Source organism: Alosa sapidissima, chromosome 17 (genome assembly GCF_018492685.1).
Source record: "Alosa sapidissima isolate fAloSap1 chromosome 17, fAloSap1.pri, whole genome shotgun sequence".
NCBI classification, from domain to species: Eukaryota; Metazoa; Chordata; class Actinopteri; order Clupeiformes; family Clupeidae; genus Alosa; species Alosa sapidissima.
The window spans coordinates 27,271,818-27,283,248 of record NC_055973.1 but is presented as its reverse complement, the minus strand read 5'-3'; positions in this window follow the sequence as shown (position 1 = coordinate 27,283,248).

The following is an 11,431-nucleotide window of genomic DNA, read 5'->3' as shown; positions in this document are numbered from 1 at the left end:
TCTGGCAGTGCAAACGCAGTGGAGCTGGGTCTTGTTAGCATTGCCATGTGTAATTATCATCAGGGAGCGCCAGGCTAAAGTAGGCCAGTGAATTGACCTAAATTGGAGGCGAGCACTCCCAGCCGGCGCTCCTCTCCACAGAGCCGAGGAGATGAACCTGGGAAGAGGAGCGGTGGCAGACCGGGGGAGGCTGCGGCTCAGGCCGGCTTGATCTCACACTCACCGCGCAGGTGCTGATGAGGCTCCGCACTCACCTTCCTCTCTGGCCCAGATCCAGGGGCTCAGAGGTTATTGGAGGAGATATTCATCCTCATATTTGAATATGTGTTTAATACTGTGCCATACATAATTCAGCATATACTGTCTGATAATATGGTTGTTTAATTGTTTGTTCTTATTTACCTGCAGGCTGTTGTCATCATGCATAAGATCTGTCTCGGACGACCACACATACGTGCAAATACGAGACCACACACTTGCAGAACATGCATGCAAACATATGGAGGAATAGAGCCGAGCTCATACAGGGCTTGCAGGCAGCAGTCTAGTCGGCTTTTTGGCCCATGGACGCAGCAGATGTTAACACACATGCACACACTCCTACTCACGCACAGTGTTGTAAGCCAAGCTCCCTGAGCCACCAGTCAGCAATTTTGCATCTGTGCGGCCAACAAACCGCATCCAGCAAATGAACCAGATATTGTAAGCTTCTGCCACTGCAGCTTACAGTGATTAAACTGTAACATAGGCCAGATTTGATCAATGGGTCCTGTCTAAAATTATAAACGAGGCTTTGCACCTCCACCAATTATGTACTTGGCTTTATGGAGTAAAGCCAGAGACTTCCTAATGAAGAGACGCAGCACTCAAAAAATCGTCCATAGAAATGCATGGGGTCAGTTTTGTAACGTCAATATGGCAGTTGTCTACACATATCAAAAAAGTCGACATGTCAATACATTGTGCCAATCATGTGGTGTGTTGTGAATACATTGTGCCAATCGATCTCACCGCTGGAGCAAGGTTGGTGTCGTGAAGCCTTGCGCACGCGCATTTCTGCCGAAATAGATGCCCGATAAGTGCCCAAAAAGCGTTACAATGTGGCCGCCGAGTGGATGGACTTGCCTAAAAGGACTTTGGTAAAACCAAACTCATACATGGCCCAGCGTATCCAGTGTTGTAGAACTATATAGGGACTGTGTTGAATAGTCTCTGTATACCCGTGGCATTACAGAATGCTGCTGATCCATGGGTGTGTTAAATCAATCCAAATGAATGCACTGTTGAAAGTTCTGCATGAGTTTGCCACTGAATCCTTGATGCTGAATGAAGCGGAGTCCTCTGTGCACTTGGTCTCATGAGACCCGAGACTAAGAGAGCGGAGGCGAGTGCGACCCAGCGGGACGGGGATCAGGAGGTCAGTGAGCAGCCAGTCGAGATAGCAGCCGGCTTGGGCGCCCATCCAAGCCAGAACCTCCCCATCCCACCCCTTTGCCCTGGGAGTCACCTCCAGGGGTTTTCAGGAAACCACGGCTGAGCCACTAGGTTCACCTACATCAGAATATGGGCCAGAGTCGGGCGATGCACTTCTAAATTATTTGCCGAGTCCTTGATGAGCGGAGAATATGCTATGCAGATATGTACTTCTGAATAATAGATTGTGTATTAATGAATAATTCAGCCCACACTTGACATCAGGATAAGATTCACAAAAGGAGCTATGCCCCCCCTCCCTCCTCCTCCTTGAACTGCAGATTTCTTTCTTTCAAAACTGTGATTCAATAATAATAGGGAGTCAGAAAAGTTTTGTGTGAAAGTTCCAGGTAAGGGAGATGATGTGATTTAGAGGCTAAAAAGGGAAGATGCCTTGCGCTCCCATCTACTGAGCATGCATTGTGGTTTGGAGTTTTAAATAGACTCTCAGTCCTCCTGCAGCACCCACAATCCGCCCTCTGCACTGATCACATGCTTGTCAAAGCTGCTTAGGGGTGACACAAATTTGACACAATTAAGTTCTATTCTTTGGGTTTTTAAGAAGCCTGTATATGATATACTGTATATATATATATATGTGTGTGTGTATGTATGTATGTATGTATGTGTGTGTGTGTGTCTTTCCTACTGTAAGTCCATGTGAACGTGTTCCAATGGAAAATGAGAACCATTTGGAAATGTGGAAAATGAGAACCATGTAACACCTTTTTCATAATGTGAAATAGTGTCACTCACTGATGCCCACTCTTCCCCACCCTCCCAACAGTGGGCAGCCTCCAAATGGCCCCTCTTCCCTGGCTGCACTTCACCACAGCATGCCCCCCCCCCCCCCCCACACACACACACAGTAGAGAAGTGTGCTCCAATCTCATCACTGAGTGCCTTGCATACATCACCACTCGAGGAGGTAATGGATGACCTCATAAAGCTGGGATGGCCCACGTGGAACAGCTCCACTGTGGCCAGAGATGCCACACAGTGACCCCCACTACGGCTGGCCCACTCCTGTCATGTTGTTTCTCTCTTCCCTGCCCACTAACCCATATGGCCGCTGTCAGGGGAGAAAGGTCAAATCACTATTTCCCCCTTTAGTGAGTGGCAGTGAGTGAGTGTGCTTAATGAAGGGAGAGAGAGATAGACAGAGAGAGAGAGAAAGAGAGGCAGAGAGAGAGGGATCGAGAGAGAGAGAGAGAGAGAGAGGCAGAGAGATGGAGAGGCTGAAAGATAACAGAGGATACATGAAGCTCAAATAGACAGACAAATGGAGAGGGTGTGAGATTGAGCATGACGAAGAGAGATAAACAGACTAAGGGAGAGAGAGAGAGAGATGGGGAGAGCTGAGGGATGGAGAGATAAACAGACTAAGGGAGAGAGGGAGAGAGAGAGAGGGATGGGGAGAGCTGAGGGATGGAGAGATAAACAGACTAAGGGAGAGAGGGAGAGAGAGAGAGAGAGAGAGAGGGATGGGGAGAGCTGAGGGATGGAGAGATAAACAGACTAAGGGAGAGAGGGAGAGAGGGAGAGAGAGAGAGATAGAGAGAGAGAGAGAGGGATGGGGAGAGCTGAGGGATGGAGAGATAAAAGAGGCCAGGCAGGAGAGTGCAGAGCGTGAAGAGCCATGGCCAGGCCCCACCAGTGTGCCCAGCTTATCACGCATGGGCAGCACCGCGGTCCGAGCAGCGCAGATGGCTTCTTCACACTCAGCTGGACCAGGGACCGTGTGTATGCATGTGCATGTGTGTGTGTGTGTGTGTCCATGTGCATGTGTGTTTGTGTGTGTGTGTGTGCATGCATCAGTAAGGGCTCATTTCACACAAGAGTCAACTCATCCTCCAGCCCTTGCCCCTTCGACGCCCTCGCAACAATTATTCTGTTGGGCCACACGGCCGCCTCTCACCGGCACACGGCTCACAGCAGCTGTTTGGCAACACCGCGCCACGGCTTCTCCCTTCGTCACGAGGATGGGCAGGAGACAGACGTGGTGGTGGTGGTGGTGGTGGTGGTGGTGGTGGTGGTGGTGGTGGTGGTGGTGGTGGTGGTGGTGGTGGTGGTGGTGGTGGGGATGGGGATGGGTAGGCAGCCTCAGGGGAGGTTGTGAAGGCTATGCAGGCCTCGCTAGGCTGACAAGGAGCCACGTTCGGAGTGGTGGTGGCACAAATGAACACTGACACAAGAATGCTGCCACGGCACTGCGAATGTGGAATGCACTGAACCTGAGAGAGAGAAAGAGAGAGAGAGAGACAGACAGAAAGAGACAGAGACAGACAGAAAGAGAGACATAGAAAGAGAAAAAAAGCCAGAGAGAGAGAGAGAGAAGTGGGGGTTGGGGGGTGAAGCGAGAGAATGGCATGTAAAGACCCACAGGCCCTCTGGGGTGTCTTGAGCACTGCCTGATTGGAAATGACAGAAACAAAAGCCAGTGTACGATAGCGCATTCGAAAGAGAGAGAGAGAGAGAGAGACGAGGAGGAGGGCAAGAAGCAGCTGAGCAGAACAGCGGAGGAGAGAAGAGGGGGAGGAAAGGTGCTTTATTTTTACTCATGCAACACCAGTGTCAGCTCTGAGAGGGCAAAACGGCCTTTGGGACCGGCGAGTCCCGGTGGTTTCATCCATTCAGTTCAGATCCTCCCTGAATCACCAGCTGCTTTTATATAACACCTTTCTATAGATATGTACATGCCTGGGATCTCTGTGTGAGACAGCAGAGCAGCCTTTTATCTTTGTGGTGGCAAACGCTCGTCTGTACAATGCTATTCATTTTCTGTACTTGTTAAATTGGGACATTTGCTTTGTGGGCTCATCTTCGCCAAAACACACACGGGTCCATTTAAGAGCACATAATTGTTTCCTCATACAAAAGACAAGCTCACATTATTTCTCTCTCTCTCTCTCTCTCTCTGTGTGTGTGTGTGTGTGTTTCTGAGCCTTAATCACCCCCACCATCTCTCTCAGAATGAGCTTTTCCTTTCAAGTGCCTTGCAGTGTTGCCATAGCAACGTGTGAGGAATGAGAGAGAGAGAAAGAGAGAGAAAGAGAAAGAGAGAGAGAGGGAGAGGGAGAGAGAGAGCACTATTGTGGGACTTTGCTTTTGTCCGCTGAACTTGTGGAGGCTGCGAGCTGAGCCTAGCAGAGCCTGGGCGCTGACAGTCATCTCTGAGAGGAACAGGAGGAGGAGGAAGAGGAGGAGGAGGAGGAGAAGAAGCGATTTCTCTCCGACACCAGGAATCGCTGAACCTTGACCTCGCCTGAGTGGCCGTCAGAGGGAATGATCTCTGAAGGATATCAGAGCCGGGTCAGCACGGGTGGCGTCTGTTAGCATAAATCCACGCGCCATTCCTCTCTTTCCAATATTCCCCCATACTATTTTTGAGCACTGATTTGGTAGCATGTGGCGCTACGAAGCAGCCATTTATTTAATGTACAAATGCTATGTGTGTGTTCCAATTGTGACTGGAATAAATTGCTGCAAACACTCCCCTCATTTCCCTCTCTCTCTCTTTCCCTCTCTCTCTCTCTCTCTCTCTCTCTCTCTCTTTCTCTCTCACTCTCTCTCTCTCTTCTTCCTCTCTGTGTTGTTTTATCTCCTGACTGGAGGCAGTACAGTGGAGGAACCGTATGTGTCCTACTTTCTGTGACCTGCACCTTCAAAGCACATAGATGATGCCTAGAGGATGTTCACCCCCTGCTTTTAAGAGTGTGATTTCACTAATTATGATGTGTCAGTCCTGGAGGATAGCTATTTTACATTACTATACACAAATATACACACAAACACAAATACACACACACACACACAAACACACTCACCGACTCATGTTCTCACACATATGTAAACAGGGATCAAAACATTTTAAATATACCTTAGCGCACACACACACAATCACACATACACGGATTAACACTAACAACTGTATATACCCATACACACACATACCTGCTAACAAGATCAAGAGCTTGTGTGGGCCAGAGGTAGCTCTACAATGTGTAATCCCTGTGTGCGTGTGGGCAACGACACCATTAACTTGACGAGACAATTCATAAACGCCATGAGAGACACCAACAGGCATCTAATCACGCCTGTTAGACTGCGCTGACATGCTGAGAGCAAGAACCAAGCCCTGGTCACAGCTTTAAAGCACAAGCATCTCTCTCTCTCTCTCTCTCTCTTTCTCTCTCCCTCTCTCTCTATCTATCTCTCCCTCTCTCTCTCTCTGCCTCTCTCTCTCTCTCTCTATCTATCTCTATGTGCATTTCTTGATAAACACAATGGCAATCAGCATGCTAGGGTGGGGAGTCACCAGGGACAGAGCATCTAACGCCTCCCTGAAAAAAAGCTGCATCTTACGGGAAAGGAAGAGGGTGTTGAAGTAGCTAATTATCATGCTGCCCTAGAAGATGCTGGTTAAGTACGATGCAAGCCTGTGTCATGCTTGCTCTAGCCCTATATCTTTCAGTCATTTACTAAATTCACAACCTCTAGGGGGTGCTAGTAACCTGAAATGTATAGGGTGATTAATTTGGAATTCAGCACAGTACCTGTGCATTTTGCCATATTAGCTTTAGGCTACATTTATACATGGCCGGCTATTTTCATAAACGGACATTTCACCCTCTCCGTTTTCAAAAATAACATCATGCACACCTGTCAGTTTTCAGAGAAGTTTCCCCGTGTATATATGCCATCAAGAGCATGCCAAACCTGTCGGTGGCAGTGTAAGGAGAAGCTCAATCCCACGTTAGCCAATCAGAATCCCGAAATTAGCAACAACAGAAACAAATCACTTCCTATTTCTCTTTTGAATGATATTTGCCAATGCAAATAGGCCTAAAGCGTTTGCACAAACGTAAAAATGTGTACCACCTTAATAGCATCCATAATCAGTAGCCAAACAAACTGTAAACATAGGGCACTCACATGATGTTAAGCATTTTCTGGCGCGTAATGTGACGTTTGAGAACCTAAAACCCCGTTTCTCCCAGTTGACACGACAACACATAACCGGCGTTATCATAAATCTCCACTTTGGCCGGAGTTTTTAGAAATAATCGTTTTCTGTGATAAAAACGGCGTTTTCGTGTAAATGAGAGGCCAAACCGCAGGGAAATATCTGCGTCTTCCCTTCGTGTAAACGGGGCCTTAGTAACCCTACGTTGCATTCAAAATCACATAATCACACACACAGATACATGCACATATGTGCAGGTAAAATCTATCATCCTACAAGGCTAACCATTCGCCAAGACAAAAGAGAAGGATTACAGCGGACCCTTGAGCGCTGCTCAACACCATGGCTGGTGTGGCGGCTCACCTCTCCGCTGTGACTGCAGAGGCCCGTGGTGAACGAAGCACAAAGTGTGGGGCTTTTGTTAATGGAGGCTTTGCCATGCTGCTGTGGTGGGGCTTTTGTTAATGGAGGCTTTGCCATGCTGCTGTGGTGGGGCTTTTGTTAATGGAGGCTTTGCCATGCTGCTGTGGTGAAGGCTTTGCCATGCTGCTTTTGTTAATGGAGGCTTTGCCATGCTGCTGTTTTGGGGCTTTTGTTAATGGAGGCTTTGCCATGCTGCTGTGGTGAAGGCTTTGCCATGCTGCTGTGGCGAAGGCTTTGCCATGCTGCTGTGGTGAAGGCTTTGCCATGCTGCTGTGTTAATGGAGGCTTTGCCATGCTGCTGTGGTGAAGGCTTTGCCATGCTGCTGTGGTGAAGGCTTTGCCATGCTGCTGTGTTAATGGAGGCTTTGCCATGCTGCTGTGGTGAAGGCTTTGCCATGCTGCTGTGGTGGAGGCTTTGCCATGCTGCTGTGTTAATGGAGGCTTTGCCATGCTGCTGTGGTGGGGCTTTTGTTAATGGAGGCTTTGCCATGCTGCTGTGGTGGGGCTTTTGTTAATGGAGGCTTTGCCATGCTGCTGTGGTGAAGGCTTTGCCATGCTGCTTTTGTTAATGGAGGCTTTGCCATGCTGCTGTTTTGGGGCTTTTGTTAATGGAGGCTTTGCCATGCTGCTGTGGTGAAGGCTTTGCCATGCTGCTGTGGCGAAGGCTTTGCCATGCTGCTGTGGCGAAGGCTTTGCCATGCTGCTGTGTTAATGGAGGCTTTGCCATGCTGCTGTGGTGAAGGCTTTGCCATGCTGCTGTGGTGAAGGCTTTGCCATGCTGCTGTGTTAATGGAGGCTTTGCCATGCTGCTGTGGTGGAGGCTTTGCCATGCTGCTGTGTTAATGGAGGCTTTGCCATGCTGCTATGTTAAAGGAGGCTTTACCATGCTGCTGTGGTAATGGAGGCTTTGCCATGCTGCTGTGGTGAAGGCTTTGCCATGCTGCTATGGGGCTTTGCCATGCTGCTGTGGTGGGGCTTTTGTTAATGGAGGCTTTGCCATGCTGCTGTGGTGAAGGCTTTGCCATGCTGCTGTGTTAATGGAGGCTTTGCCATGCTGCTGTGTTAATGGAGGCTTTGCCATGCTGCTGTGGTGAAGGCTTTGCCATGCTGCTGTGTTAATGGAGGCTTTGCCATGCTGCTGTGGTGAAGGCTTTGCCATGCTGCTGTGTTAATCCTGTGTTTCCACTGGATTTTTTGATTGTCGGTGCCGTTTAAATAGTATATTATAGACTATACTACTTAAACGGCACTGAAAATCAAAAAATCCAGTGGAAACTAGATGGCGGAAGTGTGTAGGCCAATCTGCCCAGCAGCTTTTTCTACTTTGTCGCCTACAGAGTTTGACAGGTATGATCTTTCAAAACGCTATGTTATTTCCCATAGACATTTGACGACCGAAGGTTGGATGGATACGGAAGTTAGGAGGCGGGACTTATTCTGGAGAGGTCTATGGCAGAGGCAGACCTAGCGTTCTTGGGCTTCGGAAAAAACTTGAGTTGAGCACTAGGCTACCATAAATCCTCAAATTATGCCCAGGATTGATTCTATTTATAGCAGGACAAATAAAGGCAGGTTCCCATATACAAGACGGGGTAACAATTGCCTACCATACCAACAATTGCCATCAGTCCACTAGAAGACATTGTTCGATTTAAGTCAATGAAATAACCTCTTCTTAATATTTTATTATATGTTGTATTGTATTGTATTATGTTGGTTGGATTAATAGCCTACGGTTGGCAAAGAAAAGTCGTTTTCCTACCATGGGTCTCCAACACACGTTCTCAAGCTCATTCTCTTGCCGCCCCTTTCGAGCTAATTGCCAGAGGCTGAAGCCTACTACATTTAAACACAATTGTTGCGACTCAAGGCATTCCAGCCTACGAATTTTATTTTAAAAAAAATACTAAATCATGCATAATTAAACAATAACTCAATGTAGGCTACTTGGCTACGCAAAAAGGTTTCCATTACAGCACAACCCCTATTCAATGAAGGGCTGCCTTGTCTCGCAATAAAAAGCAGTGGAAATCCCGACACTTTTTCAACTGCATGAAACTTAACAGTGAACCATCAAATATCTTCCAGATTTCAGTGCCCATCAGTCCCAACATTTAGCAATATAATCAAACAGTCCAAAAGTACATTAAATCCCAAACCAAACCGAAAATGCGTTTGATAGCCTACGGGTATGCATGCCGCTCTAAACGAAATGCATGTCTAAAGCCTGCCTCGAATACCAGCCTGCCTCATCCCCCATGAATATGATGATGAATGATTTATACTAATCAAGTAGCCTGGATTATTTTATGATTGTTAGTAGACAAACTGGCTTCAGATATCCAACAGAGTGAATATGAGATTGTGCAGTCTTACAGTACTGTAGATGGCTGTGGTTAGTTATGTGATGCTGTTAATGGGGAGTTTTACAGTTAGCGCAAATCCTATATGTTATTATTTATTTAGCGTACCTATAAGGCTTTTTTTCCTTATCAAAAGTGAGCGGGACAATGGCTGTCTCTTCAGCACTGTGTGGGACGTGTCCCCCACGTCCCCCGTGCCTCCTGTGCCCCTGCAAAAGTGTATCCTTGTCTCATAAGAGTTCAAAATAACGATAGTCTTGCATGCTGCACTGTTTGTAACAGTGACTTTAGCATTAAATGGTTGCAAAAGACATGTTGAGGTGAGTTTAACAAGTGTCATTTCATGTTCATATTCAGGACTAGCCTACTAGATGGCTATTTGCCAAGGCTACATAAAGACCAAACTACCAAAATCTACATATTTTATTATCACAATTTCTAACTATAGGCCTTCCTTATTTGGTGTGCTGAGAGACAATTAATTAACAAACATAGGCTATTCATCACTATTTCAGTATTTAAGAAGGCTAAAGTAATTTAATATATAATTATATATATTTTTTTATATATATATTTTTTTTTTTTGGGGGGGGGGGGGTACCTCCCTGAAATCGTCTTTTTGCAGGTTGGGATGTCTGCTACTGTATGTGAAAATCATTGAGTATGAACAGAGGTTTATGAAGGGGGTAAATGTATTTATCTAATTTGCATATTATGACGTTACTGGATGGTAACCACCGTGAATTATGCACATTTCAGTAAATACTAGATGTTGAACATGAGCGGTTTTACTTTCTTTTTTGTCATTTTACCCACATAACAAATAAACAATATTGCGGCATGGGCAGTTAAAGGGTTAAATGTCAGGGCCCTCGGAAGTCTACCAATGAAATGTGGAGCTACTTTGAGCCTCGTAAATGGTGTAAAACAGTGATTTATTTGCATGGCTAGCCCGATGCCCAAGGCACCCCCATTGAAAACCCGTTGTTAGCATTGGCTAACTAGCGCCAGATTTCGGAGTGCAGGGAGCAAGTCGAGATGGGTCATGAGACAAAAGTTCACACTCTGTATCATGTTTCAACTAGGGCTGTCAATCGATTAAAAAAAATAATCGAATTAATTACATACTCTGTGATTAATTAATCTAAATTAATCGCATATATAATTTTTGCTGTGAAAGTATATTAAATATTTAAATTCAAATAAATCATTGATTAATCAGCATTAGTGACAAAGTTCAAATTAAAAACTCTTTTATTATTATTTTCACTGTTCAAATAATTGCCATAATAATCTATGATATGAACTAATATGCTGAGGAAATAAATTCAAAAGTGCTTCGGGAAGAAGTATTTTTTTCACATACAAGGCATTTCAGGCCACAGATATAACCCAAGGGGACACAATGAAAATAAATTAACACTCCCCTCAATGTCAACACTTATTGCGACTATAGAGTTGATGAACTCCGGTGATATGCAAATTCTTTGCTGCAGACATTGCAGAGGACTTTATTTGCAACACTTTATTTTCTATCATCACCATCAGGCCGTTTTTTAAAAGTAAATGTTCCAATCAATGATCCAGGCAGCAAGTTTTCTTCTCTCCCCTTCATTTTACAGTCTAATTTTTACTGACTAGAACGGCTCTGGGTCAAAGGTCATACGGAATCGATTAATCTGCATTCATTTTTTTAATCAGTTATTTTTTCTCAAATTAATTAATCAAAATGAATCAGTTATTTTGACAGCCCTAGTTTCAACACACTTTAGGTTAATATCACACCAAACTTATCCTTTAACAGTCTTCTGCAATAAACTCCGGGTTCACTAACTAGGTTGTCGGTGCTTCGTTTTATGTGTAGAGGCCCTAGGCAAGCTACTGACGAGGTTTGGTGCTGTTTTGAACAATATTACTGGTTAGAAAAATGCTATTTGGGAAGCGTTTAGCTTACTGCTACTCCACTGTTTGCGTTTTGGGGCTATAGCATATACCAGGCCAAGCTCTGTAGTGGTTGATCAATGAAAATTACTGTCTCCAAGGCTTATTTGATGTGTTTTAATGCAGAAAAACACCCTTGGGTCAATTTTCGCTGGAATTACGCTTTAATACGCTAACAAAATATGTCTTATATTGTGTGTGATTTTGGTTCTTTCAGTACTTAAAAATATATCTTATACTGTGTGTGATTTTGGTTCTTTCAGTA